We start from the raw sequence: 15,210 nt of genomic DNA on the forward strand, positions 1-15,210 counted from the left end.
CCCTGCCAGGACAGCCAGTCTGTAAACATTCAGTGAGTATGTGCTTTGGAAGGGCGCTCGTACCTCGTGCCCACGGCAACCCCAGCAGGGCCGGTGAGGGTGGCCCCGGCTGCCACTGCGGGCAGGACTGAGCTGGACCACGGTGGGTGGGCACAGCAGGGCCTGGCACTGTGCCCTTCTTCAGCCTTGCATCAGGGTCAGGGTCATGGTCAGGGCTGGGGGCAGGCAGATTGCAGTTTCACTCTGAGTTCAACACTCAGCCTAATTCTGGTTGCAACTCATGGCTTTTCCTGGCTGCTCGGAGGTCCTTTGGGTGGGTGCCCTGGCGGAGAGGCTGAGGAAGTGCCCGCAGCTGCCTGGTTGGACATCTCTCCGGCCCAGAGCCTCTGTCCTGCTTCCTGCAAGCCTGGCCTCAGGCAGAACAGCCCTCCTCAGGAATACTTTGGTCTCAGCACTTGGTCCTGGGTTTCACCAACCTGGGTTTCTTCCCCTGGTGTGGCTGATCTGAGTTCCACAAAAAAGCCCGGCTGATGCTGGCTGTGCTGAGCCTCACTGAAGAGTTTTTCATGCAGCAAGGAAGAGCGCTCTGGGACCCTCCTCCTCCCCCTTCTCCTCGTCTCTTCTGCCTCCTCTTCCTCCTCTCAGCCCATGGTCACTTCTTCTCCAGCTGCTCTAGCAGTGGGTTGCCTTCTGAGTCGGGGTCTTAACACTGTCAGTCCTGACGATGCAGGTGGGGCGATGCCGGTTGAGCATCAGGATGAGCTGCTGCCACTCCTGTTTCATCTCCTCCATCTGGATCCTCAGCTCCGCATTCATGAGCTCCAGCCACTCAGATTCCCGCTGCAGACATTCCGTCCGCTCGTTCTTCTTGTTCTGGCAGCGGGCTGCCACCACTTTGTTCTTTTCCCAGAGCCTTTTCCTCCGCTCCTCTTCCTCATCTAGCTCACTTTTCACAGGTTGAGTCCTCTTGCCCAGTTTCACCTCCAGAAAGTGCAAAGGGGCGATCATGGCCCCAATGTTGTGGACGTCAGTGTATTTCAGCTCCTCTGCAGTCAGGGCCGAGCTGAAGAGTCCGATCAGGGGGCCGAGCGCTGGAAGAGAGCCCACAGTCATGGAAGGGCCCGGGGTCTGTCCAGGCATCATAGCAGGAGAAGTGGCAGACCAGCCCTGCAGAAGCCACTGCGGAAGCTGGGACCCCAGGGCCTGGGCCAGGCTGCAGGCGCCATGCCTGCTCAGGAGCCGCAGTGGCACCAGCCCCACCCTGCAGCGTCCACCACTGCCAGCGTCTCCCGTTGCAGCCCCGGAACATCCCTCCTGCAGGCTGTGGCAGGCAACCTAGGTCTCCCTCTTCGAGACATGGATCCCGGGGCTCTGCCTGCCTGCCTCATCGCTCCTAACCACTCGCCTGCCTACCTGATCACCCCTAACTGCTGTCCTGCCTGCCTGATCACCCCTAACTGCTTGCTGGGGGGGGCCATGGTGGTTCTGGTCTCTGGTCATTTGGGTTGTCTGCCATTTCGGGTCGCTGGGATTTTATTATATAGGAAAATTTTTAATGTTTAGTAGAATTGACTTGTAAAGCCATCTGATCCAGGCCTTTGGGGGAGGGGGGGAGGTATTTGATTACCAATTCAATTTCCTTACTCGTTATTGGTCTGTCCTGGCCTTCTATTTCTTCTTGAATCAGTATTGGTAGATTGAATGTTTCTAGGAATTTAGCTATGTATTCTAGATTGTCCAGTTTGTGTATAATTTTTATAATAGCTTTTATATATTTTTTTAAAATTTTCCACGGAATTATTTGTAATATCTTTCTTTTTACTTATGATTTTTTTTTATTTTTTTAGTTTTCTCTTTGTTTATCTTAAGTAGTTAAGGGTTTATCAATTTTGTTTATATGTTTAAATGACCAATTTTTTTATAATGCACCTTGGTCTAGATTTCATTTGATTTATTACTTTTGACTTCATTAATCTGGTCTATTTCCTTCTCCTGAGTTATGAAGTAATTGGTCATGTTTTAAAATAAGGTTTCCACCTCTTTTTCTTTCTCTTTTTATTTGACACTCCTATAATGAATATATTGGTGCATTTGATGGTTACCCATAATTTCTGTAGACTTTCTTCACCCTTTTTCATTTTTCTATCTTTTTCTTCCTCAGACTAGATAATTTCAGATAACCTGTCTTTGAATTTGCTGATTTTTCTTCTTTATCAAGTCTGCTTTTGAAGCTCTCTATTGATTTTTTCAGATCAGTTATTGTATTCAGCTGTAGAATTTCTATTCATTCTTTTTGTTGAATTCCTCATTTTATCCATGTATTGTTTTTCTGGTTATGTTTACAGGTCTAAATTTGTTCTCTTGTACCTCACTGAGTTCCTTTAATATGACAATTTTGAATTATTTCCAAGGAAGTCCATTTATCTCCATTTCTTTAGGATCAGTTACGAGATGTTAATTTTGTTCCTTTGCTGGTTTATTTCCCTGATTCTTCATGATCCTTTTACTCTTGCATCAATGTCTGCTCATTTGAAGAAGGAGTTAGCTCTTTTGATGTTTAAATTGGCTTCAGCAGGTTGTCTTTCATCAGCTTGGTTTTTTTGTTTGTTTTGTTTTGTTTTCAGTGGGGAAGAGTTTCGTTTGTTCAGGAATGCTTGCGCGTAAACATGAGTGTGCAGGAACGTGCACGCCATGCATGCAGTCTGAGGTAGGAAGGCTGGCCATCTCCAGACAAGCAGAGTCCACAATCCTAGAGAAGCCTGGCACTTGTGTGAAAGGCCCGGTCTTTGCCCAAGATGGTAAGGAGGGTCCAATCCAGCTCCTTCCGACCTGGGCAGAGCCAGAGAAGTCTCTCTGCACAGGAGGAAAGAGGTGGAGAGCATCCCCATCACTCCTGTCCCAGTTCCCAGGGCCCACTGCCCACGGTCACTTCCGGGAGCCGAAGCCAAGAGCACCCCAGGCCTGGCTTGTCAGTAGCCACTGGGTGCAGATGTCTTGCACTACAGCGTCCCCGCTGCTCTTGGCGGCCTGCTGCACCTGCTGGACGAGGGCTGTGGCCCGTGAGTGTTCCTGCTTCACGGCAATCAGATAGGCAGAGCGCAACTTGCAACATGTCAGGTAGGCCTCAACCTTGTTGTCATCGTTGTGTATTGCTTGGATCAGGCCCTCCAGCTCCTGGGGTGGAATTCTCTTGAAGGCTTCCAAGCAATTAAGGAGGATGGTGTCCCCGTCACTCTTGGCTGCCATGCCTGACTCGCTGACACATTTGAGCAGCTGTCGGATCTCACTGTATTTCTCCCTCTCCACCAACTGCCGGGCAGCTCTGCAGTAGGTTGCGGCAGCATCCAGCTGGAAGTCCTGCAGAACACGGAATGCCATTCCAAAACCATCTTCGACATTTTTCCCTCCTAGCATGACCTTGCAGGCAACATCCATTTTCATGTGGTTATTTCCAAACAGGGTTGGCAGAGGCAAGGTGGTGATCTGAGAGGTCCCGGCACTTTCACACCGGTGTAAAAACCTGGTCACTTCCATCTGCAGCTGGAGTGTGTTCATGTGCTTGGACACATCGGCTGCAGTCATCTTCTTTCGGAAGAAGTTGGTTTTCTTCCTCTTAGAGCTGCGGGAGGTTTCTTGGAGGTAGATCTTCAGGTGGTCCTTGGCCTTAAGCAGCCACGAGAGCTTCTCTCCCAGTTCTGTGTATATCTTCGCTTTGTGACTGAAGAACCGAATACAGGTCATGGCAGCCCGGTCTTGGTCCTTTATAAACTGCTGCAGCTCGTACAGAATGTGGTAGTAGTTCTTCTTCTGCAGATGCTGGCAGGTGGCGAGCAAGTACTCTCCCCAGCACTCCAAGGTTGGATCAATGGATTCTAGCAAGTTTTCCAAAATGTGTAGCTTTCCACTTTTATAGCTTGGCTGGAAAATGCCTTCTATGAAGACTTCTGGAGGACTCTCCTTGTTGAGCAGGTGCAGCAGGGCTTCCCGCCGACAGCTGTGCCTCATGTAGAAGCTGATGATGGCCAGGTTGGTGCTATAGTTATGCAGGTAGAAGAGGCATTCTTGGTAGTAGGTGTTGTTCATGATCTTCCCTTCAGGGATCACCTCCAGAGAGAGGCTTTGGGTCCGAAGGGTAGCTTCCAATTCTTTCAAGGTGGCCAAGTAATCATCATCTTGCAAGGACAGGAGTGGCCTCACTGTGGACTCCAAGTACTCAACCACATCCTGTACCAGTCTTGAGCCGGTCTGCTGGAGGGAAGCTAATGCTAAGGTTTGCAGGCAAGAGGGCTTTGTGTTGAGTTTGATGGCCCACTGCTGAAGTTGTTATTCGAGTTTCTAATTATGGTTCTCACTTAGAATAATGGGTTATCTAAAATTTTCCTTTGGAAATTTATTAAAGGTTATATTTAAATACAGCCTAATAGAGATTTAGATACAAAGATTTATTAAAGGTTATATTTAAATACAGCCTAATAAAGATTTAGATACAAAGATTGCAGGGACTTTAATTGTATAGACATTTTGTTTTCCATAAATCAGTATGTATTTTCTATGATGCTATAAAATTTTCAAATTTACTTATAAAATATCTCTTGATTTAAAAAGAAAAGCATAGATATAAAGATTACATCTACTTAAAGATATATTCCAATGAATCTAAGAAAAAAATATAAGTCCAATTATAAAAAAATATATATCTGCCCTTTAAGTTTGCAGGCTTAAATACTAAGTTTAAACAAAATGCAATTCTACATGTTGCATTGCTATGATAATTTAATTATAATCAAATAATTAAATATAATAAAAATGTATATTTTTAAAATTCATACAACTTTAAATGGTTCTTAAAGAAAAAAAGTAAAAACAAATTTCAAGCTATGTGATTTATTTTCACATGAATTATTACATTTCAGATATTCAGAGGTGATAATTATCTCTTATTATTTAGTGTATTATAGCATACTAGAGGCCCAGTGCATGAATTCATGCACAGGTGGGGTCCAGCCAGCCCACCCTGATGGGGGCCAGTCGGGCCGAGCCTGTGGGGAGGAGGGGACTTGGGAAATTTGCCAGTGGGCCCAGCCCTCGATCGGGGGGGGCGGGGGATGGGGGAGGATGGGGGGGACCCGGCCAGCGGGAAGCCCTGCTGCACCTGCTCAACAATCCAGTTGTTCCAGTCATTCCATTGTTCTGGTTGTTTAGCTTTTATATAGATAGATTGTTGATTGATTTCATGGGTTTTTATGTACTAATAGATAGCCATTATGTCTGTGTAACTTCTGTGAAGTTGATGCAAGTTTGTTCACTTAGTACAGATTGCACTCCTGTCATATTTTACCAAGTTAATTAAAACTGGTTAGATAAATTGGTTACCATTGAGATTTTCAAATGGAAATCAAAAGGGTTTTAATTATTTGGAAGAAGAGCATGCATTGTTAACTGAGAGAGATGTGTCATTAGAACAGAATGAAATTGTGTAAAGACTTGTTTCCAAACAAGCCTCTGACCCCTATCGTATCAACAGAAATTTAAAATTAAATTTATATTGCATAACACATTTCATCAAAATATGCCAGCTTAAAATACCAACAATTGCCCGTTCTGCCTTGGCTGCTGCCAGGGCACCTGTGAAAAAGCTTGTGGGGAATGGAAGGCAAAACAAACAAACAAATAAACAAAAAAACAGTCTCTGAAGTTTACCTTTGACTGCACCTACCCTGTAGATTTTGAGCAGTTTCCTCAGGAGAAGATCAAAGTGAATGGGAAAACTATGACTCTCAATGAAAGGGTTTCAACAATTTAAAGGAGCAAGAGCAAGATTACTGTTATTTCTGAATTGCCTTTTACTAAAAAGTATTTAAAATACTTGAAAAATACTTGAAAAAGAATAATCTACATGATTGGTTGCATGTAGTTGCTAACAGCAAAGATTTGAATTGTGTTACATCTAGATTAACCAAAATAAAGAAGAAGAGAGAGATGAAGATTATCTGGAATATTTTGAATGAGTTTCTGAATAAAATTTAGGGACCCCCCAAAACAACCCACCCCCCTGAAAAACCCACCAGTTATTATTTATTGTCTTATACAGTTTCTGTGGGTTGGAAATTTTAGTATTGGTTACTGGGAGGTTCTAGAAAGAGTTCTCCATGAGACTACAGTAGGTATCAGCTGGGCTGCAGTTTTCTTAAGGCATATATGCATCTGGGGAATTAATTTCCACACAAGTCACACAAGAGTAACATGACCTACTTGGGAAGTTGGTGTTGTCAGTTTGCTGGAAGCCTTGTTTCTTCTTTATGAGGCTAATTGAATGTTATCTCATCATGAAAGCCAGCAATCACTAGAGCAAGAGATTCAAAGAAACTGGAAGTTTAAGTGTTTTAATGACCTCACCTCCTATTACATTGATCACATAGAGACAGCCAGCCTGGACAGTGGACAAGACTGCACTGTGGCATCACTAGGTAAGGAGATCGTTATTTTAACCACATTGGAGGCTGACTATCTCAACAGCTTAATGATACCAGCCCAAGTTCTTTTGCTGGATTTTCAAGGTTCAATTTCCAATTCTGTCATTGATTGTGTGACTTTCAACAACACACAGTGCTTTTTAAATATTTTAAATAAATATTATGAAGTAAATGATATTGTATTTTTATGAGGTTTAATGAGCTGATATTTGAAAAGTGTTTTCAAAAGAGCCTGGAATACAATAAGTTTTCTATATATGTTTATTATTTTTGAGTTTACAGTAATATAAAAAGTAAATAATTTTATGTCATTTTCTAGAGGTAAAAGAATAAAGCTTGCCTGGACATCTCACATTCATATACTATTGTTCATTACATAATTTTTGCTTGACTATTTTAAAAAAGCTATGAAATAGTTTGTCTGCCATGAATAAGAAAAAATGATGTAATAAACAGATACATATTTTATAGATGGAGAAACAAAACATATAAAAGTTAAAGCTCATAATATTATCCCTGACTTACCAACCTTATATTTTTAGTAAAACAAAAACAAGAAATCTTAAAAACTATATTTAGAAAAGCAAATATGTTAGAATATTATAATTTTCACCACCAACATTTGCATTGTCACCCTTGGAGTTCAACATACATTATATATCATGAAAGATATTTATGAATCAAAATATTCAAAGAGGTCTGAGCATGATCAAAAATATAAAATCAACAACTGATAAAACAAACCAAAATCAAAGCAAAAGTGTGTGGTTAGGACTAACACTCAGTTTTGAATTTCAAGTGACGAGAGAGGGAATGGCAGAGTTTGAAATAATTTCTTGTTCATGCCTGAGATCATTTCCTGACAAAATGAAAATATGCTATAAACTGAAAATACTCTCTATGGTTTATGCTAAATGTAGATGCCTGCCAGGAATGACAATGTTAAATAAAATATGTCTTGAAATAGAACCCACTGCCATCGCTTTCCTTGCTATTAATCTTAATTTACTGGTGAATTGCCTTAGCAAGAATCATATATTTTCATAACTATCCTTAGTAATTGGAAGAAATTAGAAAAAATACAAGCCAATATAAAAGTATAACTCATAAAAATGTATGGGAGTATTTAAAGCAGAAACACTGAATGAGAGTAAAATTTACATCCATTTGCATTCATAAGTTAGTACCACCAATGACTCCAGTAAAATTGAATTCCTTGTTCCAACCATAATCAGCTGTATTTTACATCAACAAATTTTGTATCTCAACATCTATCACAGAACGAGGGAACACATTTTTCTGAATTATACTCATCCTCTGTAAATCATACAGTTTATAGGTAAAATCACTGCAAATGTTTTTTTTTAATGATTGAGAACAAAAGTGACAACAATAATAACACTCGTGTGAACATACAATCAACCAACATGTACTTTCTCTTGGTATATACAGTGGTTTATGCTTAAGACTTAACAGAGCAACATAAAAAGTGGTTTAATTAAGTGCCATGTTTTCCCAAAGACACATTATAGCCACTCACATCACTTTGCACCATTCTTTAATGTACATCTATGTTTTGAGTTGTTAAAGGCCTATATTTTGTAATATGTAAAACTTTATCTAGCATAGGTCTTCATTCATAGAGGTTAGTCAACAAGTACTTATAGAATGCATCAATGTTGGGCTCCCTAAAAGAATGACTCCATTAACACTGCCATCTTAAATCATTAAAAAGTATAGTGCAGTACCTGCACTTGATGAGTACACTGGTGCATATGAATTTTAATGTATTCATTTAACAGTGCTTTATCTTATAAAATATTTTATTTTAATAGAAAAAAATGCCATGCACTATTGGCTATAAAATTTTATTTATTTTTTCTGTCAGTCATCTAAATGATTTTCATTTAAATAAATCACAAAATGTTAAAATAAAAATAATATGGAATAAAAGTAATTAAAATAGAAATAATTACTTAATATAGAATGCTCTTTTCTTCAAAAAGTATTTACAGCCCTGGCCAGTATAGCTCATTTGGTTGAGTGTCATCCCAAGCACCAGGAGGTCACTGGTTTGATATATGGTCAGGGCACATGTCCAGGGTGTGGGCTCAATCCCCAGTATGGGGTGTGTTGGAGGCAGCTGCTCAATGGTTCTTTCTCATAGAAGTTTCTCTCTCTCTCTCTCTCTCGCCTCTCTCTCTCTCTCTCTCGCCTCTCTCTCTCTCTCTCTTTCTAAAATCAAGGGAAAGGGAGAGAGAGATAGAATATCAATGATGAGGATGGAACCCGCAACCTGGGCATGTGCCCTGACCGGGAATTGAACGTTGAACTCCTGGTTCATAGGTCAATGCTCAACCATTGAGCACACCAGCCAGGCAAAAACATATTTAAAAAAAATAAAAAAGTATTTGCAAAAATACTAGTATGTTGACAAGAGGCAACAGTTAACACTATATTACATATGCTCAATAACTGAAATCAAGTATTAGAATATATAGCTGCCTTCTGTATTATAAGAAATGTCATAGAGCATTAATTGCTATTTATTGTTTTAACTGCTAGATTATTAGGATGCAGCATGTAGTCTCAAATCTAATCAAGTCATTTGAAAATGTATTACTTTATTCTTATTTTGGCTAACAATTAACATTTTATAAACCCTCATGAAACAAGTAAGTAGAATGTATCTCAAAACAATCTTATGCCATTATGATTGTTCATCAAAGAAGTAAGAGCGGTCCTGGATCTGTCAACAGTGTTTGCACGGAACAGACCCAGGGACACCCCTTCTTCCAGCCTCTGGCCACTCACCTGCATCTTATCCAGTCACCATCTTCAGAACTACCTCCAGGACCAGCCAACCCACCTGTGTTTGTTTGTTTTTTCCTAACTTAACTCCTTATTGCCGAATTCCACCCAGGTGGAGGCTGATCAACTGCCTGGCCAACCTGCACCTGTGGGACTCCCACACCTACCTCTCTCTGGGCTTCTATTTTCACTGCGATGATGTGGCTCTGGAGGGCGTGGGCCACTTCTTCCTCGGGTTGGCAGAGAAGAAGCGCAAGGGTGCTGAGCGTCTCCGAAAGTTGCAAAACCAGCATGGTGGCTGCATTCTCTTCCAGGATGTGCTGAAGCCCCCCCAAGGTGAGTGGGCAAAACTCAGGACGCCCTGGAAGCCACCCTGGCCTTGGAGAGGAAACTGAACCAAGCCCTTTTGAAGCTGCATGCCCTGGGTTCTGCCCGCCCAGACCCTCATCTCTGACTTCCTGTAGAACCACTTCCAGGGTGAGGAGGTGAAACTCATCAAGAAGATGGTTGACCACCTGACTAACATGTGCAGGCTGGCCAGCCTTCAGGCTGCGCTGGGCCAGTATCTTCCAAAGGCTCACCCTCAATCATGACTAGGAGCCTTTGGAGCCCAGAGGCCTTTGAGAAGCCCCTCTGCATCCCCCCAGTGTCTGGCTTTTACCTGAGCCTCTCCGCAAAACTAGTAGTCATTCTTTTAACCACCCTGAAGCCCTCTCCCATGCATTGGACCAAATGAAACAAAAAAGCTTTTTGCAGGAAATAAATAAGTAAATAAATAAGATAGAATATTTTACTTTATGCAATATTTATGTATGTAGATGATATGTATATATACACATATGCACACATATATATATATACATAATATAAACTATTTTAAGTGACATAGATTCCTTTATATTTCTCATGTTCTTAGTACTGATAAAATGTTAAGTGTATCAAATATGTAAAAATGGATAAGAAGCAATAATCCTTGCAATAATATATTCCACAGTAAAATTTTCAAAAAGAAAAAATCAATACATTTGAAGATTTTCAAAGTCAGCAGAGTATTTAGTAGTTATTTAGCCATGGTGATTTCAAGGCTTGATTTATACCTCAAAAATAATACATTTTTGTAATTTATTGAATGTTAAATCTTGATTTTCTGATCAAGGTTTCCAATGTATATGTCAATATGTTGAGTATAAACAATTGATTTTATTTGAAGTTACTATACAATAACTTAAAACTAGGTCCAGTTGAAATATTATAAAGGTGGTATAATATTATAAATATTATAAAGAAACAAATTAATAATGATAGAACATCAACTTAGCACATAATGCAAAGTGTGTGAATCCTGACAACTGGATCAATTATGTTGATTATTTTCCTGAACACCAATAACAGCCCACAAAAAAACAAACAAACACATATTCCAGGTTTCAAGAATGGGATGGTATCAATGGAAACATAACTAACCTGGAATTATGTTTCTTTCTTTTACAGTATAAGCTAGAAAATAGAGACTATTTTTAGAATATTGTATCAAAAGTTTGTTTATCTAATAATAAGCTATCTGAGTAGAAAAAAATTCCCATATACCAGTCATCATTCTTGAGTCAGCAAAACTAAAACTTGCTGGATGATAAAAATTTCAAAGATATAAAAAAGATTTAAGGGAAATACTTAAATAATTGATAAATTCAATGGAAATCATATCAGAACCATATAATAATATAGTCAAGATTTATTATGTATATTTTTCCAGTCACTGCTCTATGTCTTTAATATATAATATTTATTACATTTATTATAAGAATTATATGAACAAAATGTTATTGGTAGTTTTCTAATGAATATAACTTCAGAAATGAAATATTTTCCTGTAACGCAGTACACATAGCTCATAAGAAGGGTAATCTAGTTGCTAAACTATTAACTTTGCCTTAACGGACTGAGATTTTACCACTGTTCAGTAAGGTCTACCAACATTTAAATCTATGTGCCATTATAAAACACACTGAGAAAACACAGGAGTGGTCAATGAATCAAGGAATATTTTTATTACTAACCTAATAAAATATGACCTTTTAACCTATAAGAGAATAATTATTTTCTTATATTTTAAAAAATGAATAATAAGGGAAAGGAAGAAAAAAGAAACTAATTATAGCCTGACATCAGAATTATTAAACGGAACTATTGAATTTTCTTTTCAAATTAAGCATCAGTGTTATATGAATAAAACCATAAGGAAGATTGAAGCTTAGTAGAGAAATGTGCGCATTGCTAAATAAATATAGGTAACATACTAGTATACGTAAACATTTAAAGGTAGAAATTAGTTAAATAACTATAATGAGTGCACAAAGCAAATAATTGCCATTAAAATAAAGCAATCAGTAATGGCAACGAAGACAAATAAATTGAATCATTTTAGTAATAAAAATAGCATTGTTATGCCATTCATTGTTCTAAGAATTTTGCATTAAACTACTAGAGATCCACAATAAATTCATAAGTTGCTATTTTTTGCTACACTGGCTTTGCAAGTTATGAAACTGGGGCCAAAAAAAGTTATATAATATGCTCGTTTTGAGAAAAAAGAATCATAAATCAATCTGCTTCTTCAGTAAGCATTCCTAATACCTACTTCTTCTCAATTAGGAGACAGAATTTAGCAATATTTTAAGCAACTGCACTCAAATAAATATCTTCATGACTTCACATGGGGAAAGGTTTATTGCTTAAAACAAAAACACTAACTGTAAAAATTATTCATAAGTAGATTAAAGCAAAATTGAAATATTTCAGTTATTAAAAAATATTTCTCACCCTGTAAAATACCATAAAAAAGGAGAAGCTGTATACTAAGTAGAAGTCTGAAGCTAAGAATACTCATTCTAAAGTCCAGCTTAAGGACAGGAACCTGAAGTCAAATCCAAAGGAAGGAAGAAAGCTGGTAGCATCGGGGAACTTATTCTAAACAAGGAAACTCACTGGTTCAATCTAGTGTGTATTCTAGAAAGGCTACTTATTTTTCTCCTTTTTCTTTTAAGCTAACATTTTAAATTTTTTTATTGATGACAGTATTACAGATGTTCTCCATTTTTGTTCCCTTTTTCCCCCTTTCACCCCGCCCTCACCCCATATTATTGTCGTTATAGAGGGACTATGCATATATGCAAATATAGGGTGCCCCCCCAAAAAATGTATATACACCCTCTGAATAATTATAATGTCAGTATTTATTAAAATATGTTTCATTTTCAAAATTGAGCTCTCAACTATTACAGTGTGTATACTTTTTTGGGGACACCCTGTATGTTCTTTGGTTGATCTTTTCCTGTTCCTCTCACCAACCTCCCATCTGAGATCTGTCAATCTGTTCCATGCCTCCATGCCTCTGGACCTATTTTATTCATCAGTTTATTTTATTCATTAGATTCCCCTTATAAGTGAGATCATGTGATATTTGTCTTTCTCTGGCTTACTTTACTTAGCATACTTATCTCCAGGTCCAACCATGCTGGAACGAACAATGGGTAAGAGCTCCATCTTTTTCACAGCTGCATAGTATTTCATTATGCAAATGTATCCATTCATCTACTGGTGGGCACATGGACTGTTTCCAGGTCTTAGCTATTGTAAATCATGCTGCTATGAATGCAGGGGTGCATCCATTCTTTCTGATTGGCGAGTACTGGTGAGGATGTGGATAAAAAAAGTACACTGCTGGTGGGAATGCAGACTGGTGCAGCCACTGTGGAAAACAGTATGGAGTTCCCTCAAAAAAATTAAAAATGGAACTGCCATTTGACCCAGTGATCTCACTTCTGGGAATATACTCTAGGAGGGCTATTTCTAAGTGAAATAATACATAGCAGCTAAATCCAGGGTTGCCTTTGTTTGTTTGTTGTTGTTTTGTTTTGTTTTTCTTGGCACTGGCGCAAAGGTGGCAATAAGAAAGGGGGCTATTACCCTTCCATTATATATGCCTCTGTATCTCAACCTAGTTTTCCTAAATAGGACTATCACAATTTGAAATTCCTTCTTAATCCAAATAGAGTTGATGGTATGAAAATTCCAAAAACCTTAAGGATGTGTAATTCAAGAGAGAAAAAATTGCTGCATATGAACACCAAAGGGGCAATTTTTCTGCACAGAGAAAGAAGCCACACAGATAGATGAGAAATTCATAGATTCACCATTGTCAAAATTCAAAGCTTTTCCTTAGCTTCAGGGATATCTCTATTCTGTATTCCGGACCAAAAAATAAAGTCCATCCTGACTAATGGGTGTTCTCCATTTCTTCCACATGACAATGCTGATTGAAATATCCAAAAGAGATAGCTGTTTCAGTTTAGGATGTAGAAAGTCACATTGGAGATTACTTAATAATCCCGGATATTCTTCTGGAGTGATGAGAATGTCTTGAAGTTACAGAGACATGATGATCACATAGCACTATGAATGTACTACATGCCACTGAATTGTCCACTTTAAATGGTTCATTGAATGTTATGTGAATCTCACCTCAGTTAAAAACATCCAAGGTGGTTAAGAAAATAAGTAAGAAACCATTTCTTCCTCCTAAAAATTCAATACTAAAATAACAGAAAATATGAATATCTATGTTTTCATTTATGGTGTATAAAATATATCATTTTTATCAGAGAAATAGACAATTATTATTTGAGTCTAGGTGGTAATCCAGTCATTTTGTCCTACCCAGTATATTTAATAGGAGTTATTATTATTTCAAAAATCTAATCTATACAGTCAAAGCTGAAAGGGAAATATCCTCTAATGAAAATTGCATTTTTACTTCTGCTTCTCAGGCACTTTAATCATTCAGTGTGTATTGTTGCTGGACTTAAAAATTGTTTGTGGGCAAAATAGCTGACAGGCAAATATTCTCAAAAGTGTGTTCTAAATTAGCACTAATTTAAATCACCTCTATTATAAAAGGCTTTCTTCAGCAGATCTGGAAAGTTTATATAAGATTTTCTACTGGACTATTTAAATGACAACCTCATCTGGAAAGAGTATTATATGACTAGCAGGCAGGAACAAATGGTAAATTGAGAATTTTGCAGAAGCATACTTATATATGATTTTTTTATACTTACACACACACACACACACACACACACACGCACACACACTTGAACAGAACCAATGATCATTTAAAGCTATCAAAATCATATGGAACCCAGCCAGTGTAACTCAGTGGTTGAGCACCAACCCATGAACCAAGAGGTCACTGGTTCAATTCCAGGTCAGGGCATATGCAAGAGGCAGTGATCGATGATGTTTCTCTCTCCCTCTCCCTTCTTCTACCTGTAAAAATCAATAAAAATGTATTTTTAAAAATGACATGGAGATTCCAAGTATGATGCAAAAATAAGTAAATAAACATGTACCTTTTGGTGTTTCAAAGGAACTAGAAATTTTTTCAATAGCTCTCTGACTGTAATCCAAGTATCTGAAAGCGCTTTCTATCATACAGTAAACACACCTATATAGAAAAAAAAATAACTACTTAATACCATGAACTTTAAACTAATTTTGCATCAATGGCATTAATAATTTTAAAAGGTTTTCTGTGAAGAAGCTGAAAAATAACTTACGCATACAGACATCTTTGACATTACACAAAGACAGCCATTTTGTATCAATGAACTCACATTACTAGAGTTCAAAAGCATTAACCTCTAATTTAAAATGACATTTAATAAGTCAATAGTAAAAATAAATGCATCTGGACATGTAATTTATAAGGTTCCTATTACATACAACCTAAAAAAAAATTAGATTGTGCCATTTATACCATTCCAGCTTTTGATTTCAGGGATGTAAACAAATAAAGTATATATAAATTATGGTTATACTGATAATGATTTCTGTAAAGTATTAGGGAAATAAAAACATAACCAAA

The 15,210-nt window shown here is 38.2% G+C and overlaps 1 pseudogene; it reads right to left on the reverse strand.

Annotated features, from left to right (window-relative positions):
- Positions 1 to 672: 672 nt before the first annotated feature.
- On the reverse strand, positions 673 to 1,143 carry LOC139004977 (jun dimerization protein 2 pseudogene; annotated as a pseudogene).
- Between the last annotated feature and the right edge of the window lie 14,067 nt (positions 1,144 to 15,210).

This window comes from Myotis yumanensis, unplaced genomic scaffold (genome assembly GCF_028538775.1).
Source record: "Myotis yumanensis isolate MYYU_CA2020_CCGP unplaced genomic scaffold, mMyoYum1.0.hap1 SCAF_3, whole genome shotgun sequence".
NCBI classification, from domain to species: Eukaryota; Metazoa; Chordata; class Mammalia; order Chiroptera; family Vespertilionidae; genus Myotis; species Myotis yumanensis.